Source organism: Pseudorca crassidens, chromosome 5, assembly GCF_039906515.1.
Source record: "Pseudorca crassidens isolate mPseCra1 chromosome 5, mPseCra1.hap1, whole genome shotgun sequence".
In the NCBI taxonomy this organism is placed as follows: Eukaryota; Metazoa; Chordata; class Mammalia; order Artiodactyla; family Delphinidae; genus Pseudorca; species Pseudorca crassidens.
Genome location: NC_090300.1, coordinates 6,476,654 through 6,492,193, shown reverse-complemented (window position 1 = coordinate 6,492,193; position 15,540 = coordinate 6,476,654).

Here is a 15,540-nt window from a genome sequence, read left to right as displayed (position 1 = left end):
TAGGTATTTTTTTATTTCCTCTTTGATTTCTTCAGTGATCACTTCGTTATTAAGTAGTGTATTGTTTAGCCTCCATGTGTTTGTATTTTTTACAGATCTTCTCCTGTAATTGATATCGAGTCTCATAGCGTTGTGGTCGGAAAAGATACTTGATACAATTTCAGTTTTCTTAAATTTACCAAGGCTTGATTTGTGACCCAAGATATGATCTATCCTGGCGAATGTTCCATGAGCACTTGAGAAAAATGTGTATTCTGTTGTTTTTGGATGGAACTGAAATTTAATTTTAAAACTATGTTCTTTTATTATAAAATTATTTAAAATGTTAAAGTTTGAGTTGGTATGGAATTCAGTTTCTTAATTTCCTTTCCAAGAGTTAATGTTCCCAAGCATTGTAGACTGAGTGAGTATAATGTCTGTTTTCAATGCATATTTTTTAATTCTCTTAAAGGGATTTCCCATGTTCTTCACAAACAATTATCTTACCTTTGGACATTTTCCATGTGATTATAAGATTTTGAGTTCTCTTGGGAATCTTCATGTGTAGGTGGATATGTTATCAGTAGTCATAAGTAGGAGATTAAACAGGTGTGATCTGAGACCTGTAGCGGATTTAGACAGTACTTTTGTTATGTAACTCATAACTCATTCATATAACCAGGTGAAAGCATCTCAGACCAGAGGAAATTCTACTGTCTCTTTGTTTAGGGAGTTAGAGATTTGATATTTTATCTCCTCCTCAGAAGACAATGTTATCTTATTTCAATGTAATACTTCCATTTCTGGTCAGGGATAAGTAAGTCCACAGCATGTGCGGAATGTATCACCAGCAGGTTTATAGTGGTATTATTGTACAAAGCAACCGCAGAGAGATTCAAGAGGTATGGAACTGTAGGACATTTTTTGTAACATCCTATGGCTTCAGTTTTAAACCATGCAGACAAGTATGGACCTAACTCAGTTTACTGAATTTTTTTAAAGGAAATTTCCTTCATCAGTATTGTTTAGGATGTTTTTCTCAGGATTTAACAGCTTATCCTCAGCTGATATTTCTTTTTTAACATAAAAACTAAATTTATTTTGCCCCAAAGGCAACAACAAATAATCAACTTTTGATGACATGGGAAGATATATACGTTTGCAGTTTAACATAAGTTTTATCTTTAAACAGGCAAGTACCCTGGGAAAAATTAATATCATTACAAACCAGCAAGAAATAAAAATTCTATCTTGTGAAATACCAATTGCTTCAGAGTAATCATTGCCATAAGGTATGCACTATAATTTGGGAATATGCCTTCGTCTCCACAGCCAGGCAGAGTACCACTTCCTTTTTTGATCAAAACTCCTCCTGAGACCAAAGCTGAGGCTGGCCACACAGAGAATGAAAGGAGCAGGAATGTAGCTAAGTATACATTCCTGTAGCATCAGAGCTATGGCTGCATCAGGCAATGGAGGGATTAGGTGAGGAAGGAAAGGAACAAATACTTGGGATTGCATCTCTGACCTCTTTCTGCTTCCTTTTTAATGCCTGGGTGTGGGATGGGGTTGATATGGCCACCTAAGTAGTAGGTGATAACGTGTTATTTTAATATTCAGTAACTTTGGGGGAATTTTTATCAAGTGATTTATATTTAGTGTTTCTGAATTATTGAGGCCAATGAGTACCTTTATTATATGGGCATGTTAGAATGGCAAGTATATTTGAAATTACTGAATATAACTTTACCTACATTAACGTAAATCTATCTGAGCACACTTTGACTCGTACTTTTCAACCATGAGTTTGGACCTTCTACTTCTTTCAACCCTTAGTGTGCTGAGCATTTGAGAGTTAACTGTCCTCTTATTGTTGTGTTCTCCCTCAAGTCCAGAGAACAGCTCACTAACCATCGCCTCTGACAAAGAAATGGTAAGGACAGTCCCTGCCTCAAAGGGTTTGCAGTCCAGCTGGGTAGACAAATGCAGAGTAAGAGACCGATGCGAGGCATCACATACAAGCACCACACGTTGAGAGGACCGTCTTACTCAAGTTGATCCTAAGCAACTCCAAGACAAGAGTAGGCTCTTGTACCTTTGGGATCTGACATGCTCTACAGCAGGGTTTCTTAACCTCAACACTGTTAGTTTTAGGCCAGATAATTCTTTGTTGTGAGGATACGTCCTGGGAAGGATGTTTGGAAGCATCCCTAGCCTCTACCCAGTAGATGCCAATAGAACCCACGCCCAGCTGTGACATCCAGAAATGTTTCCAGATGTCCCCTGGGGGCTAAACTGACCCCAGTTGAGAGCCCCTGCTCTAAGGGCTCAGCAAATACCACACAGAAAACTCTTTGAATTTTAACCATATGTTAAGATAAAGCAAGTATTTTAAAATTAAAAAACAGGCAGTGGTATCATTCTTTTGAGCAAGAGGACATTCGACAATTTTGAAATTTCTGAAGTCAAATAATAACACTTCTAAGAAGCCATTTTATTAGGTTCCAAAATAAATAATATGCCATTAAAAGTGAATGGGGTAAAAGGATCTTTCACCTGCCTGTACCCACAGGTATCTGTTTTAGTTTGGCCAACACTTTTGCTATTCCTCCAAAAGTTTTAGATCATTCACTCAGAAAGTTTAGCCTTTTTATTCAATCCAATCCTGTCCTAGTAAGGCCAAGATCTACTGACAGATGAACAGTACCAGGTTGATAACATTCCAAAAGCCCTTTCTAGTTCTAATGAAATTGTACAGCATTTTAGGAAAATAACAAGTTGCATGTGACTGTCACAAGAGAAGAATTTTATAGTATGAATGAAAAACATAGAAGAGACATTTACAACTTAACAAAAGTCATCAGCAAAGGGGAGTGAAAATGATGGGTAGGGAGAATGATGCTATATATCACCAGTATTTCTTAGTGCTTGAAGAGGCTTAAATTCCATCATCATTATCTAGCTGCATCAATATCATTTAAATAAAATTGCTCATACATAATCAGGATTGTGTCTTTGGAAGTTCTAGCGTTCTATTTTAGGTTGTTTATTTTCTACTTGATAGAATTTTCAGTGATATCCCATGGTCTTAAGCAATCTCCTAAGTCAAAAGACCTTTTTAGATTCTATTTAACCTATTATTTGCATCAAAGAGGCAACGCCTGTTAAGTGGTATAAGGTATTACCTGCCACTAAGGTATTTGTATGAAGACAAATTACCAAAATAAAAGGTTCTGTACCCAGTTCCAGTGGGAGGTGGGGTGAGTTTCCGACACCAACAAGCACTTCTTGGACACTGACTGGGTGTCGTACAATTCAGCTTAGACCTGACGCTGTCTAGCTGGAGACCACATTATATCCCACAGGTTAAGGGCTCAGTCCTACAAGGCTGCCGCGCACTCCACTTCAGATACCAGGTCACCTGTGCTTCTGACAGACCGGCTAAGCCCCCGCTTTGGGTTCCATTAATTTGCTAGAGTGGCTCACAGAACTCAGAGAAATATTCTCCTCATGAGATTAGCAGTTTATTATGAGTGTAACCCAGGAACATCCAGATGGGAGAGATGCATATGGCAAAGTGTGGGGAAAGGGCTCGGAGTTCCCCTGCTCTCTCCAAGTGCATCACCCTCTCTCCCAGAGTCCCCACATGTTCGCTAACCTGGAAGCCCTCTGATCCCCTTCCCTTTGGGTTTCTATGGAGGCTTCATTACACAGGCCTGATTGGTTTACCAATGGCCATTGGCAATTAAGTCACCCTCCACCCATCTTCACTTTCAGGGGGTGGGACTGAAAGTTCCAGCCCTCTAATCACATGGTTGGTTCTCCTGGCAACCAGCCCCCATCCTTAAGTGTGGACCAGAAGTCACCTCTTTAGCATAACAGAAGACAACTTCATCCCTCTCAAGACCAAATATATATCTCTTCTTATAAATCACAATGTCGCACAAAGGATGGAGCAGGAATTGGGGATAGAAGGGTCTTCCTGAAAATCAGACCATCTTAGGTACAAGGGAATAACATAAAACCCACAAGCATTAGCATGAAAGATGCCCAGGAGGACATAGGTAAGGTTTAAAATTTGGGCAGAATGGAGGAAAGCAGACAGATAATGTCTCACTAGCAATCGTGTGCATCTGTGGTCAGTTCCACAAGTAAAAACATTCGTATTAAAGCAGCCACTGCAATTAGTGTGTGCTTTATCAGTAAAGAAAGGGAAAAGTAAACACAGAAGGAATTATTGAGGGATCTTGGCGATTGGTTCTAACAAAAGGAAAAGTCTCTAGCAAACAATGTAAAAATACAGAGTGTTACTAAAAGATTTCAGGGAACAGTGGTCTCTTGGGTACCAATAACTCAGACACTCCTTTTGTTGCCTATCAGTCAAAATGCATGTGCAGTAGACACACACACTAATAATGATGGCTAATCCGTATTGAGTCCTTACTTTGTGCCAGAAAATTATTTAATCCTTGCAACAATACTCTGAGGCAGTTCCTTTGTTATCTTCATTTTACACATCAGGAAATTGAGGCTTAGAGACGTGAAGTTACTTGCCCAAGGTCACACAGCAAGGATTTGCACCTAACCCTGACAGACACCAGTGCTTAAGTATTTATCTACTCTACACCATGGTGCTTCAGTGCAAATGAATTAGATGCTTTGCATCCAAGTGAAGGGCCAAACCGGCTGTGCCCCTCTTGTGTCGACCTGCTTTCCCCTGTCTCCCTGGGTCTCCAAGTCCCCCAAATAGATTTCTTGGGAGATTTGTCTTTACGGTTTGGAAACCAATGAACTTTATGGCCGCTAAGTTTATGCCAACTGTCTTGTCAAAGCCAGAGTGTGTTAGGAGTTGCATTGGGAGGACTAGGGTATAAGGCGGAGAGACTTGTAACTAAGTGTGCCTGGTATGGTTCTGGCCCTCAGTGAATGGTAGAAATTCCTTAGCAATTCTCAGTCATTGTGGGCAGAACCAGCCCATCCAATAGGGACTCTGAACCATAGTGGAAACAGGCCCATGTTGCTGGGCAGGAAGGGTGGAGAATTCCAGACCTGGCCCCTGTTTTCCCCATGTTGTGACCTGCAACAACCAATTTATTTTCCTTTTTCAGGGCCCCTCATGGCATATGAAATGATTGGATAAGAATATAATCTGTAAGAGCCTTCCAGAAATGCTTGATTCTGTGAAATCTCAAGAAGGATGAAAAGTTACTGAGAAGGGAGGTGTGTTATGATAAGTAAATAATCATGGTTCACTGTCAATGAATGTCTGTAATATGTCCCTTTTGCAAGTAAGGAAACATACGAGACCTCCTTCCCCATCTCCATCCCACTACATCTTGCATATGGAACCATGCGAATCCAGAGACTGAGTTCTGTTAATAAGCTGTTATTGTCATGGATTCATTTGCCCTTTCTGCTTTATTTTCCCCCCATGTGGGTGGCAGTGCGAGTAGTGGTTAGAACCCGGCATTTGTAGCCATGATAAACCATGTTCTGATTCTTGATTCTGTCACTTACTAATTGTGTGACCTTGGGATGTGACCTTGGGAGAGTTCACATAGTGGGAGGCAGCCCCTATGTACCAATTGCTAAACCTCTAAATCAGAAAGTTAATAACTGCTACCTGAAGATGTTAATTAAATGTGATACTGCACATGGCATTCATTAGGACTTTTCCGTTGAAAATAACGGAAACTGAACTCAACCTGGCTTAAGGAAAAAAGAGATTTTAACAAGTCTAAGACCAGTCTCACTTCAAACATAGTTAGAGCCAGGTGTTGGAAGGGTTTCATCAGAATCATTCTCCTCCCAGTTTCAAGTCTGCTTTTTCATTCTAATTCTCAGGCAAGCTCTTCTCAAGGGGAGACAGAGGTGGCCAGGAGCAACTCCAGGCTTAGTCAGCTCAGTGAGAAGAGGGATCTTCTTTGCCAAGAGTCCTAGCTAAGTCCTCAGCTTGGGTCTCATTTCCATTCCCAAACCATTCATTGTGGTGAGAAGGATGGGGCTTGACGATTGGCCAGGTGTGCCAGCAGACTCTTAGAAAATTTGGCTTATAAACACCACAAAGAGTATTTTTGGACTCATGCTATGTGACAATTCTCCTTAGGCAGAAATTTAAAGGAATTTTCTTGAAAACCCCCTTTGAAATATATTTATGAGAGAACCATTTCATTAATTAGAGCTGGGCAGAAAATTTACTCTGAATCTTGGTCAGCGATGCTTAAAATACCAGCCTTTGTTCATATACTGCTCCTAGGAGCCTAGAGTGGGATCTGCCCTATCCAAAGCACACTAATCAGGGACGTGGGAGAAGTGATTTCACCAAAGGAATACCAGGGTGAATTTACCAGAAAGGGGAAATGGACGTTTAGGCAAAGACAAGCTGTACCTGATGCTTATCATACCACCTGACACACACAGCATGATAAATTTTATGTCTACACAATGTTCAATAAATATTTTTGAATACCTGCAGCAGGTAAGGGACTGTCTAAGGTACCGGGGACATAGTAACAGTGTCCTCAAGAAGCTTAGAGTTTAGCAGAGAGAAGAGAAAATTCAGAAAGTAGACAAGAGATTTTATTTCTGTTAAGCAGGTCATAATAGAAGCAGAAGAAGTTGCTATGGGAACTACAGCAGGGCAGTAATAACAGTCTTGAGGCAGGAAGAAACTTCCCAGGGGAGGCAACATGTACACTGAGATTCCAGAGGAATGGCAGGAGTTAATAAGATAAAAGAGGGGGACTCCTCCAGGTCTGTGTCCATTGGCTATCTGAGCTTAAATTTTATCATCTTGTAAAAGGCCAATAAAGATTGGACATCTTTAGCCCAGCTTGAGGGATGTTGAATTCAAAAGAGAGAAGGAGAGCAGCTGGCTGAAACATTCTGTTGAAATTTTGGGAACCTACCAGCAGAGTAGAATATTCTTGTTATGAGTGTTCATTTTGGAGACTCCATGTAAAAAACATTTTTTTTAAACAAGAGGAAATCAAACAAAAGTTTAATATCCTGTATATGTGGGAGAGACCCAGGAAAACTGATAACTCCCCCAAGATATTAATTTTAAGAAGACTACCATTATAACTTAACATCCAAAATAAGATTTATTTTGTATGTTAAACAAAATAAAGATTTGAATAAATAAGCAAGTAAGATTTATTTCCAAAGAAAACATGAGATTTCCTGGACAGTGGGTTTAGCCAAGACTCTTACCCACCTGGACAGGACCAGTTGGGCAACCATAAACCCAGGAGCTGGCCCAAGGAGCAGGTGCTTGGGGTAGAGGAAATTCAGGCAGAGCTAGGGTGGGAGCATGAGGACCATGCCTACTCAAGTTTGAGCCAGGCAGGTGGGAAGGCAGGAAGGGAGGAGGGAATGGCATGTTCATCCACACTTCCGTGGATCTTGGAAGTACAAGCATTAGATTGGTACAGAGAACTTAAACCATTGTGCCCCAGCATCCCATGCTTCAGAAAATCCATGCTTCCAAAATTCTATTACATGTCGTAGAATCCAACTTAAAGTGGCTTATAGTAATTTGAACAAGAAAGTTGGATTTGTTAGAAGGATGCTGGATTGTTTCAGATTGGGGAACATCTTAGAAACCAAGCTTTCTGACTCCTAGTTTAGATACTCCATTTCTTATATATTAAAGCAACTAATACACCACTGGCCATGGGGATATTCTGGAGACATGGGGCCAAGGCTTGCTTTACTTTGACCTGTCCTTCTGCCTTTTGTAGTTTCTTTTACTATTTCCATGGTGCCTAGAGTTAGAACTTTCTATACTTTGAGTTACTGGAAGGAGAATTTTGTGAGGATAGAACCAAAAAAATAATCAAATGAAACTATTTAGGAAAATTGTACAATCCTACCATAGAAAGAAATACCCCATGGTATTTGGGGAAGGGTGGACGTGATCTACTTTAGAAATGTGTAATGTTTTCTGCAATAACAAATGCTCTGCCTTGGATTACATCTGGAAATCCAACCCTGAACGCATCTGTAGATTTTGAGAGATGGGAAGCATCTACAAGTTTGGGGGTTCTGTGTGGAAGCAGTGACATTGCTTTCGATCTTGACAAAAGGATCAACCCGGCTGTGGACCCTAGAATCTTATATCTTTAGTTCTTCCACCTTCCACTCTTGAGTTCTTCATCCTGATCTTAGAGGAAAAGCTTTCAGTTTTTCATCATTGAGCATAATGTAGCTGTGGGCTTGTCCTCTATGGCCTTTATTATGTTGACATATGTTTCTTCTATGTCCATTCTGTTGAGGGTTTTTATCATGTAAGCGTGTTGTATTTGTCACGTGCTTTTCCCGCATCTATTGAGATGATCATGTGATTTTTAACTTTCATTCTGTTAGTGAGGTGCAGCACATTTATTGAGCTGTGTATGTTGAACCACCTTTGCATTCCAGGGATAAATCCCACTTGGTCATGGTGTATAATCCTCCTGCTATGTTCTTGAATTCAGTTTGCTCTTATTTTGTTGAGGACTTTTACAGCTATATTGATCAGGGATATTGATCTATAGTTTCCTTTTTCTTGTAGGGTCCTCATCTGCCTTTGGTATCAGGGTAATGCTAACCAGGTTATTCTTAACACAAATGTCATCTACTTGAAGAGGCTCCTCTGACTGCTGTCCTTAAAGTGGCCATAAACTCACTAGAATAGTTTGATTTCAAAATGTTAGCAGTTTTTCATCCCGGTCTGTATCCATACCTCTTAGCTTTTTAACTCCTCCCATTAAGAGGTAGAATCTTGTAGATTTGATCTGCCCGATAGGATGAAACCAAAGTGACATTAGAATAAGCATGGCCTGCTGGAGGATGACAGTCCATGTAGAGGGGAACCCAGGTGCCTCAGCATAGTTCAGCTGATCCCCATACATGTAAGAGACTCAAGCCAAGATTAGTAGAGCCACTGACCCAACATGAAGCTGTTCACTGATAGGTAAGTGAGGTTGACTGAGTGCAGGAGAATCATCTAGCTGATCTGTAGCAACAATAAATGCTTATTGTCTTTTTTTTTTTTTTGCAGATAGCATTTTTAATTTAGAGAGGGGTTTGCCTACTTTCACTTTTTTTTTTAACATCTTTATTGGAGTATAATTGCTTTACAATGGTGTGTTAGTTTCTGCTTTATAACAAAGTGAATCAGCTATACATATACATATATCCCCATATCTCCTCCCTCTTGCGTCCCCCTTCCACCCTCCCTATCCCACCCCTCTAGGTGGTCTCCCTGTCTATGTGGCTGCTTCCCACTAGCTATCTATTTTACATTTGGTAGTGTATATATGTCCATGCCACTCTCTCATTTCATCCCAGCTTACCCTCCCCCCTCTCCATGTCCTCAAGTCCATTCTCTATGTCTGCGTATTTATTCCTGTCCTGCCCCTAGGTTCTTCAGAACCATTTTTTTTTTTAGATTCCATATATATTTGTTAGCATATGGTATTTGTTTTTCTCTTTCTGACTTACTTCACTCTGTATGACAGACTCTAGCTCTATCCACCTCACTACAAATAACTCAATTTCGTTTCTTTCAGTGGCTGAGTAATATTCCATTGTGTATATGTGCCACATCTTCTTCATTCATCTGTCGATGGACACTTAGGTTGCTTCCATGTCCTGGCTATTGTAAATAGAGCTGCAGTGAACATTGTGGTACATGACTCTTTTTGAATTATAGTTTTCTCAGGGTATACGCCCAGTAGTGGGATTGCTGGGTCGTATGGTAGTTCTATTTTTAGTTTTTTAAGGAACCTCCATACTGTTCTCCATAGTGGCTGTATCAATTTACATTCCCACCAACAGTGCAAGAGGGTTCCCTTTTCTCCACACCCTCTCCAGCATTTATTGTTTGTAGATTTTTTGATGTTTTTTGTTTTTGTTTTTTTTTGCGGTACGCGGCCTCTCACTGTTGTGGCCTCTCCCGTTGTGGAGCACAGGCTCCGGACACACAGGCTCAGTGGCCATGGCTCACGGGCCCAGCCGCTCCGCAGCATGTGGGATCTTCCCGGACCGGGGCACGAACCCGTGTCCCCTGCATCGGCAGGCGGACTCTCAACCACTGCGCTACCAGGGAAGCCCCCTCGTTGTAGTTTTGATTTGCATTTCCCTGATGATTAGTGATGTTGAGCATCCTTTCATGTGTTTGTTGGCAATCTTTATATCTTCCTTGGAGAAATGTCTATTTAGGTCTTTTGCCCATTTTTGGATTGGGTTGTTTGTTTTTTTGGTATTGAGCTGCATGAGCTGCTTGTATATTTTGGACATTAATCCTTTATCAGTTGCTTCATTTGCAAATATTTTCTCCCATTCTGAGGGTGTCTTTTTGTCTTGTTTATGGTTTCCTTTGCTGTGCAAAAGCTTTTAAGTTTCATTACGTCCCATTTGTTTATTTTGGTTTTTATTTCCATTTCTCTAGGAGATGGATCAAAAAGGATCTTGCTGTGATTTAAGTCATGGAGTGTTCTGCCTATGTTTTCCTCTAAGAGTTTTATAGTGTCTGGCCTTACATTAAATCTTTAACCATTTTGAGTTTATTTTTGTGTATGGTATTAGGGAGTATTCTAATTTCATCCTTTTACATGTAGCTGTCCAGTTTTCCCAGCATCACTTATTGAAGAGGTTGTCTTTTCTCCATTGTATATTTTTGCCTCCTTTATCAAAAATATGGTGACTATATGTGCATGGGTTTATTTCTGGGCATTCTGTCCTGTACCATTGATCTATATTTCTGTTTTTGTTCCAGTACTGTACTGTCTTGATTACTGTAGCTTTGTAGTATAGTCTGAAGTCTGGGAGCCTGATTCTTCCAGCTCTGTTTTTCTTTCTCAAGATTGCTTTGGCTATTCGGGGTCTTTTGTGTTTCCATACAAATTGTGAAATTTTTTGTTCTAGGTCTGTGAAAAATGCCATTGGTAGGTTGATAGGGATTGCATTGAATCTGTAGATTGCTTTGTGTAGTATAGTCATTTTGCTTATTGTCTTAAGTCACTGAATTTTGGGATAATTTATTACATAGTAATAGCTGGTATATTCACTGCCTTATAGTTCTTATCACTGTCTGAAAATATCTTGTATATTTATTCATTTGTTAGACTCTACCACTATAAAGTAAGCTCTCTCTTGGCCCTAGTAAGCCAACACCTAAACTAATATATGATAGTTACTCAATAAATATTTGTTAACTGAGAATAAACGGGAAGTAATACTCAAGTACCATTACGTATAGGTCCTTTATCTCCCTCTTCCTTTAGTCTTCCCAAGAGCCCTTTAAAGAAGATATTATTATTATTTTTCAAATGAAAGGCAAAAAAGTTAAGTAACTTGCACAAGTCCAATAATTATAAGAAATAAGAGATTACTAATGTATATATAACATCTATGGGCTAATCAAACTATTGGCATAGGAAGGCACGCATTGCTTGGGACCAGTTGCTATTACTTTTGGTGGTATATTAATATAACAACCTGTTTCTATAGATACTTCAGATCTATATAATGCAAACTAAAAAGAAGTCATAACTGCAAGTTATTTATATGAGCCAACGATTTACATTTACTGACTCAGTTCACAGGTAGGTATTTGACAAGTTCTTAACTGCACCCATTGACAAGCAGTACAACCCATGGGTGAGTCTCAGAGCTGCTGTGTTTTTCTGTGGGACCTCACACAGAAGACACTGTCACAGGGTGAATCTCTGAGAGCCCCTGTGTCCCAGTTGGGCTGGAACCTCAGGTCTCTCGGTTTCAGGCTAAATAGAGCTCATTTCCCATCTTCTTCAGAGATGGGAACCAGAAGAATCAAGGTCCTCAACAGGGTCAAGCCTGAGGATTAAGAGTGGTGAGAAAAAGAAATAATCCGTCACACTCAAGGAAAAATTTGCTATGGCCCCAAGGGCACTGGGGCTGTGCGTGGGCATTTTGGGGACAGAAGTGAAGCAGGTTATGGAAACGTTTTTATATTGTTATGTTATTTACACACTAAAGGGAAAGCCCTTGCAATGTAGTTGCTTTGACAACAAGAACAACAAGCAAGGAACTGAGCTACCATGGGCCAGACAGAGGACTGGGCTCATCACCTGGGGAATCTCATTTATTCTTCTCAAGAGCACTGCCAGGCATGCCGATGGAACTGTACTTTCACGCTGCAATACATGGAGTCTCAGAAAGGTTGCTTGGCCCAAGGTTATCCATCCTTGCCAAGGTCAGACTGATAATTATTTCCTCCTTGTATCAAATGGGTCCTGTAGAATTTGCCACATGGTTTTAACAGTTTTCTGTAAATACTCAAACTCTTTTGACCTCATCCTTCATATGTAGTTTTGAACAAAATACCCATCTGCAGTAATAAAGGCATTTTGGCTTTTCTGATGGCTGATTACTATATGAATAATAGTATCTATACTAATTTCAAGTTAGATTTTCTTGTCTAGCAATATATGATATGAAATATTATACTAATAGGAGCAATACTCATCAGAAATAGCAACTTCAGAGGTGTTGGCACCTATCTTCCTTTGGAGCAAAAATGATGCCCACATTGGCTCTCATGAGATTCTCACATTGAAATAAATCTGACTTTGCCATATAGTTTCCATTTAAAGTCACTTTATTCTATTTAAAAACATAGCCATTCATTTCTTAGTTTCCCCAGGAGGAAGGAGAAAGCAAGGACAAATATCAAATCAACAAGGAAAGGGGTTTTGGCCATATGGTTATTTTAAATAACTATTTGGTTTGAAGAATGGGTAGCATTTGAATCCATTGCTATGTTTCCTCTAACTGCTTTTCCTTGCCAAGAGAGGAGAATTAAATTTGACTGGCTCATGTTTATCCTCCAGCCCTGACGATTTCCTAGGTTATTTGCTGTTTGTGGCTTTGATGGCATAGTCTTAGCCCTAGGAGACCTTATTCCAGAGGAGAGAGCTATAATTTAAGTTGGTTTGATTTCTCTTTAAGTTGGTTCGTATTTCTCTTACTTAATATCATTAGCAAAGAGTTTTTCTCCAAGTAATTAGCTGTTCTTTTAGTTCCTTCTCTCTTGGTGATCATTGACTGTTTTCTAGTGGACAAACCCAGACCAGAGAATTATTTTCTCTAAAAACAAATAGGAAAAAAATGAGTGTGTCCACATGTATTAGCTTCAAGAATGCCTCTTTCATGTCAGTGAAATGTGGGTTGGAATAGCTAAAAGATTGGATCTAACTTTTGCTTTAATCCTGATAAAATAGGGCAAACTCTAAATATTTTAAACTCAAGAATTAGGGCAAGATGGGGAGAAATGCACTGTGTGTTTTTGTGAAATCAGGTCAAAATGCTGCATTGTTGTAAACAAGGGGAACCAATATGGACACGTTTGCCTCCCAAGCCTCAGTGAGATTGAAAACATTGGTTATGGGGTGGCAAACAGAGCAATCGGAACTGTGGAAACCTGACTGCTCCCAAACAAACTCTGTGCAGTTACAAGCCCAGAGAACACCCATGGAGCTCTCAAACTGGGTACCAAAGAAGGCGGAGGCTGCTAACTTCCAAGCAAGCAACAGTAGGAAAGGAACAACCCAGCCGGGATGAGCTTGCCCTTCTCAGGTGGGCCCAGAATTGCTCGAAGAAAGCAACATGAAGCCTGGCAGTCAGGGAGCCACAAATGAAAGCTGTATTCTAGCAAACGCAGGGGAAAAGACAGAATCTTTATTAGTTAAAGAAACTGTGTGTTTACAGTGTTATTAATGGGCTGCATTATGTCAAAACTGTCTCTTGCCAGCCAATGCAGAAGTAGATGCTGTAGCCACACGTATGGTAAGGTGTTTTAAAACACTGGCACTTCTCGGTAGGCTGAGGATTTACGTGCCGGCTTAACTGTGTGGGGTCATTTTAAGATGTTACTGATTTTCCGAATCCTAGAACAAAGCTTCTCAAACTTTCATGTGTACAACACAGTCACCCAGGGTCTTGCTGAAATGCAGGTTCTGATTCAGCAAATCTAGGTGAGGCCTGAGACTCTGCATTTCTACTTATTCCCGGGTGATGACAATGGTACTGGCCCATAAATCACATTTGGAGTTGCAGTGTTCTAGACCACATTATGTCAACATAATGAGAAAAGGGGAGGGCGGTTTGGAACAAATTAGATTATATACACAGGATATCGTAGAATAAAATGACGGACTTTAATTAGCATTTGAATGTGCCTATTGCAATATGAGATAAAAAAAGACACTTGCATTTAGAAGACTCATTTCTTTTTTCCCACTGAGCATAGCAGTTACAACAGAAGCAGAATTTGGTAATATACTGTTATCTTTGCGTCAGTAGAGACCTCAGAGCTGAACAAGCAGGTAAGCATCTTGCCTCCACACCCAGTGCTGCATCCACAGTGTCCAAAGGGCCCCCTCCTCGTGTTCGGCATCAGGGCAGCTGCCTCAAACCCCCTCGCATCCTGCTGTGTTAGTTTCCTGTGGCCGCTATAAAAAATTATTACAAATGTGGTGGTTTAAAACAACAAAAATGTATCCTCTTCCTGTTCTTCAGGCCAGAATTCCAAAATCCTTATTACTGGGCAGAACTCAAGGTGTCCACATGACTATGCTCTCTCCAGAGGCTCTAGGGGAGAATCTGTTCCTTGCCTCGTCCAGCCTCTGGTGGCTGCCAGCCTTCCGGCACTTGTAGTCACATCACTCCAGGCTCCAGAGCCAGCTCTGTCTTCCCATTGCCTTCTCTGAGTGTGTCTCTGGGGAATCTCTGTCGGTCTGTCTCTTATAAGGATACTTGTGAGTGCATTTAGGGCCCACACAGAATATCCAGGATGATCTCTCCCTGGAAGATCCTTACTCACATCTGTGAAGACCCTTCTTCTGCACTAGGTAATATTTCTGGGAATTAGGACCTGATATTTTGGGGGGCTTTTATTCAGCCCATCACACATAGCTAACTACTTTTGCACAATTCCTGAGGTATGCTCAGAAAGATTTACTAGTGTGGCAGGTCAGAGGTAAGACATGCGGTCATGGGACAATTGTCAGCTGAAGTACTGAGACAGCCATTCACGTAACACAGGGTATCAGGGCAGATCCGTTTCTCAGAGGTGCATGAAGCCTTACTCCATTTATAGGGTATTTATAGATGACATCGTCTGCCATGGAATTTAGGTTGTTGGGCAATGTATCTTCACAACCTGCTTCTTAGATCTCAGGTAATAAGCACTGCCCTGTTTTTGTTGTTGTTTTTCAAACGTTTAACACGCTTTATTGACATAGTTATAGGTACACAGGTCATTGCAAAGATAAGTACACAGAGGCCTCTTACACCTGTCACCCAGTCTCTCCCAAAAGTAACATCTTGCATCACGATAGTATAGTATCAAAACCAGGAAATTGACATCCATATAATTCGCAGAGCTTTTTCGGAAGACTCATATTTGTAACTGATTAAATAATAACACAGGACTTTAAAATTTTTTAATATTTATGTTACAAATGTCCTTTATTTAGTCCAAATGTTATCTTTACAGACCGTTCCAGCACACAATTAAAGGTAAAAGGCATCCGT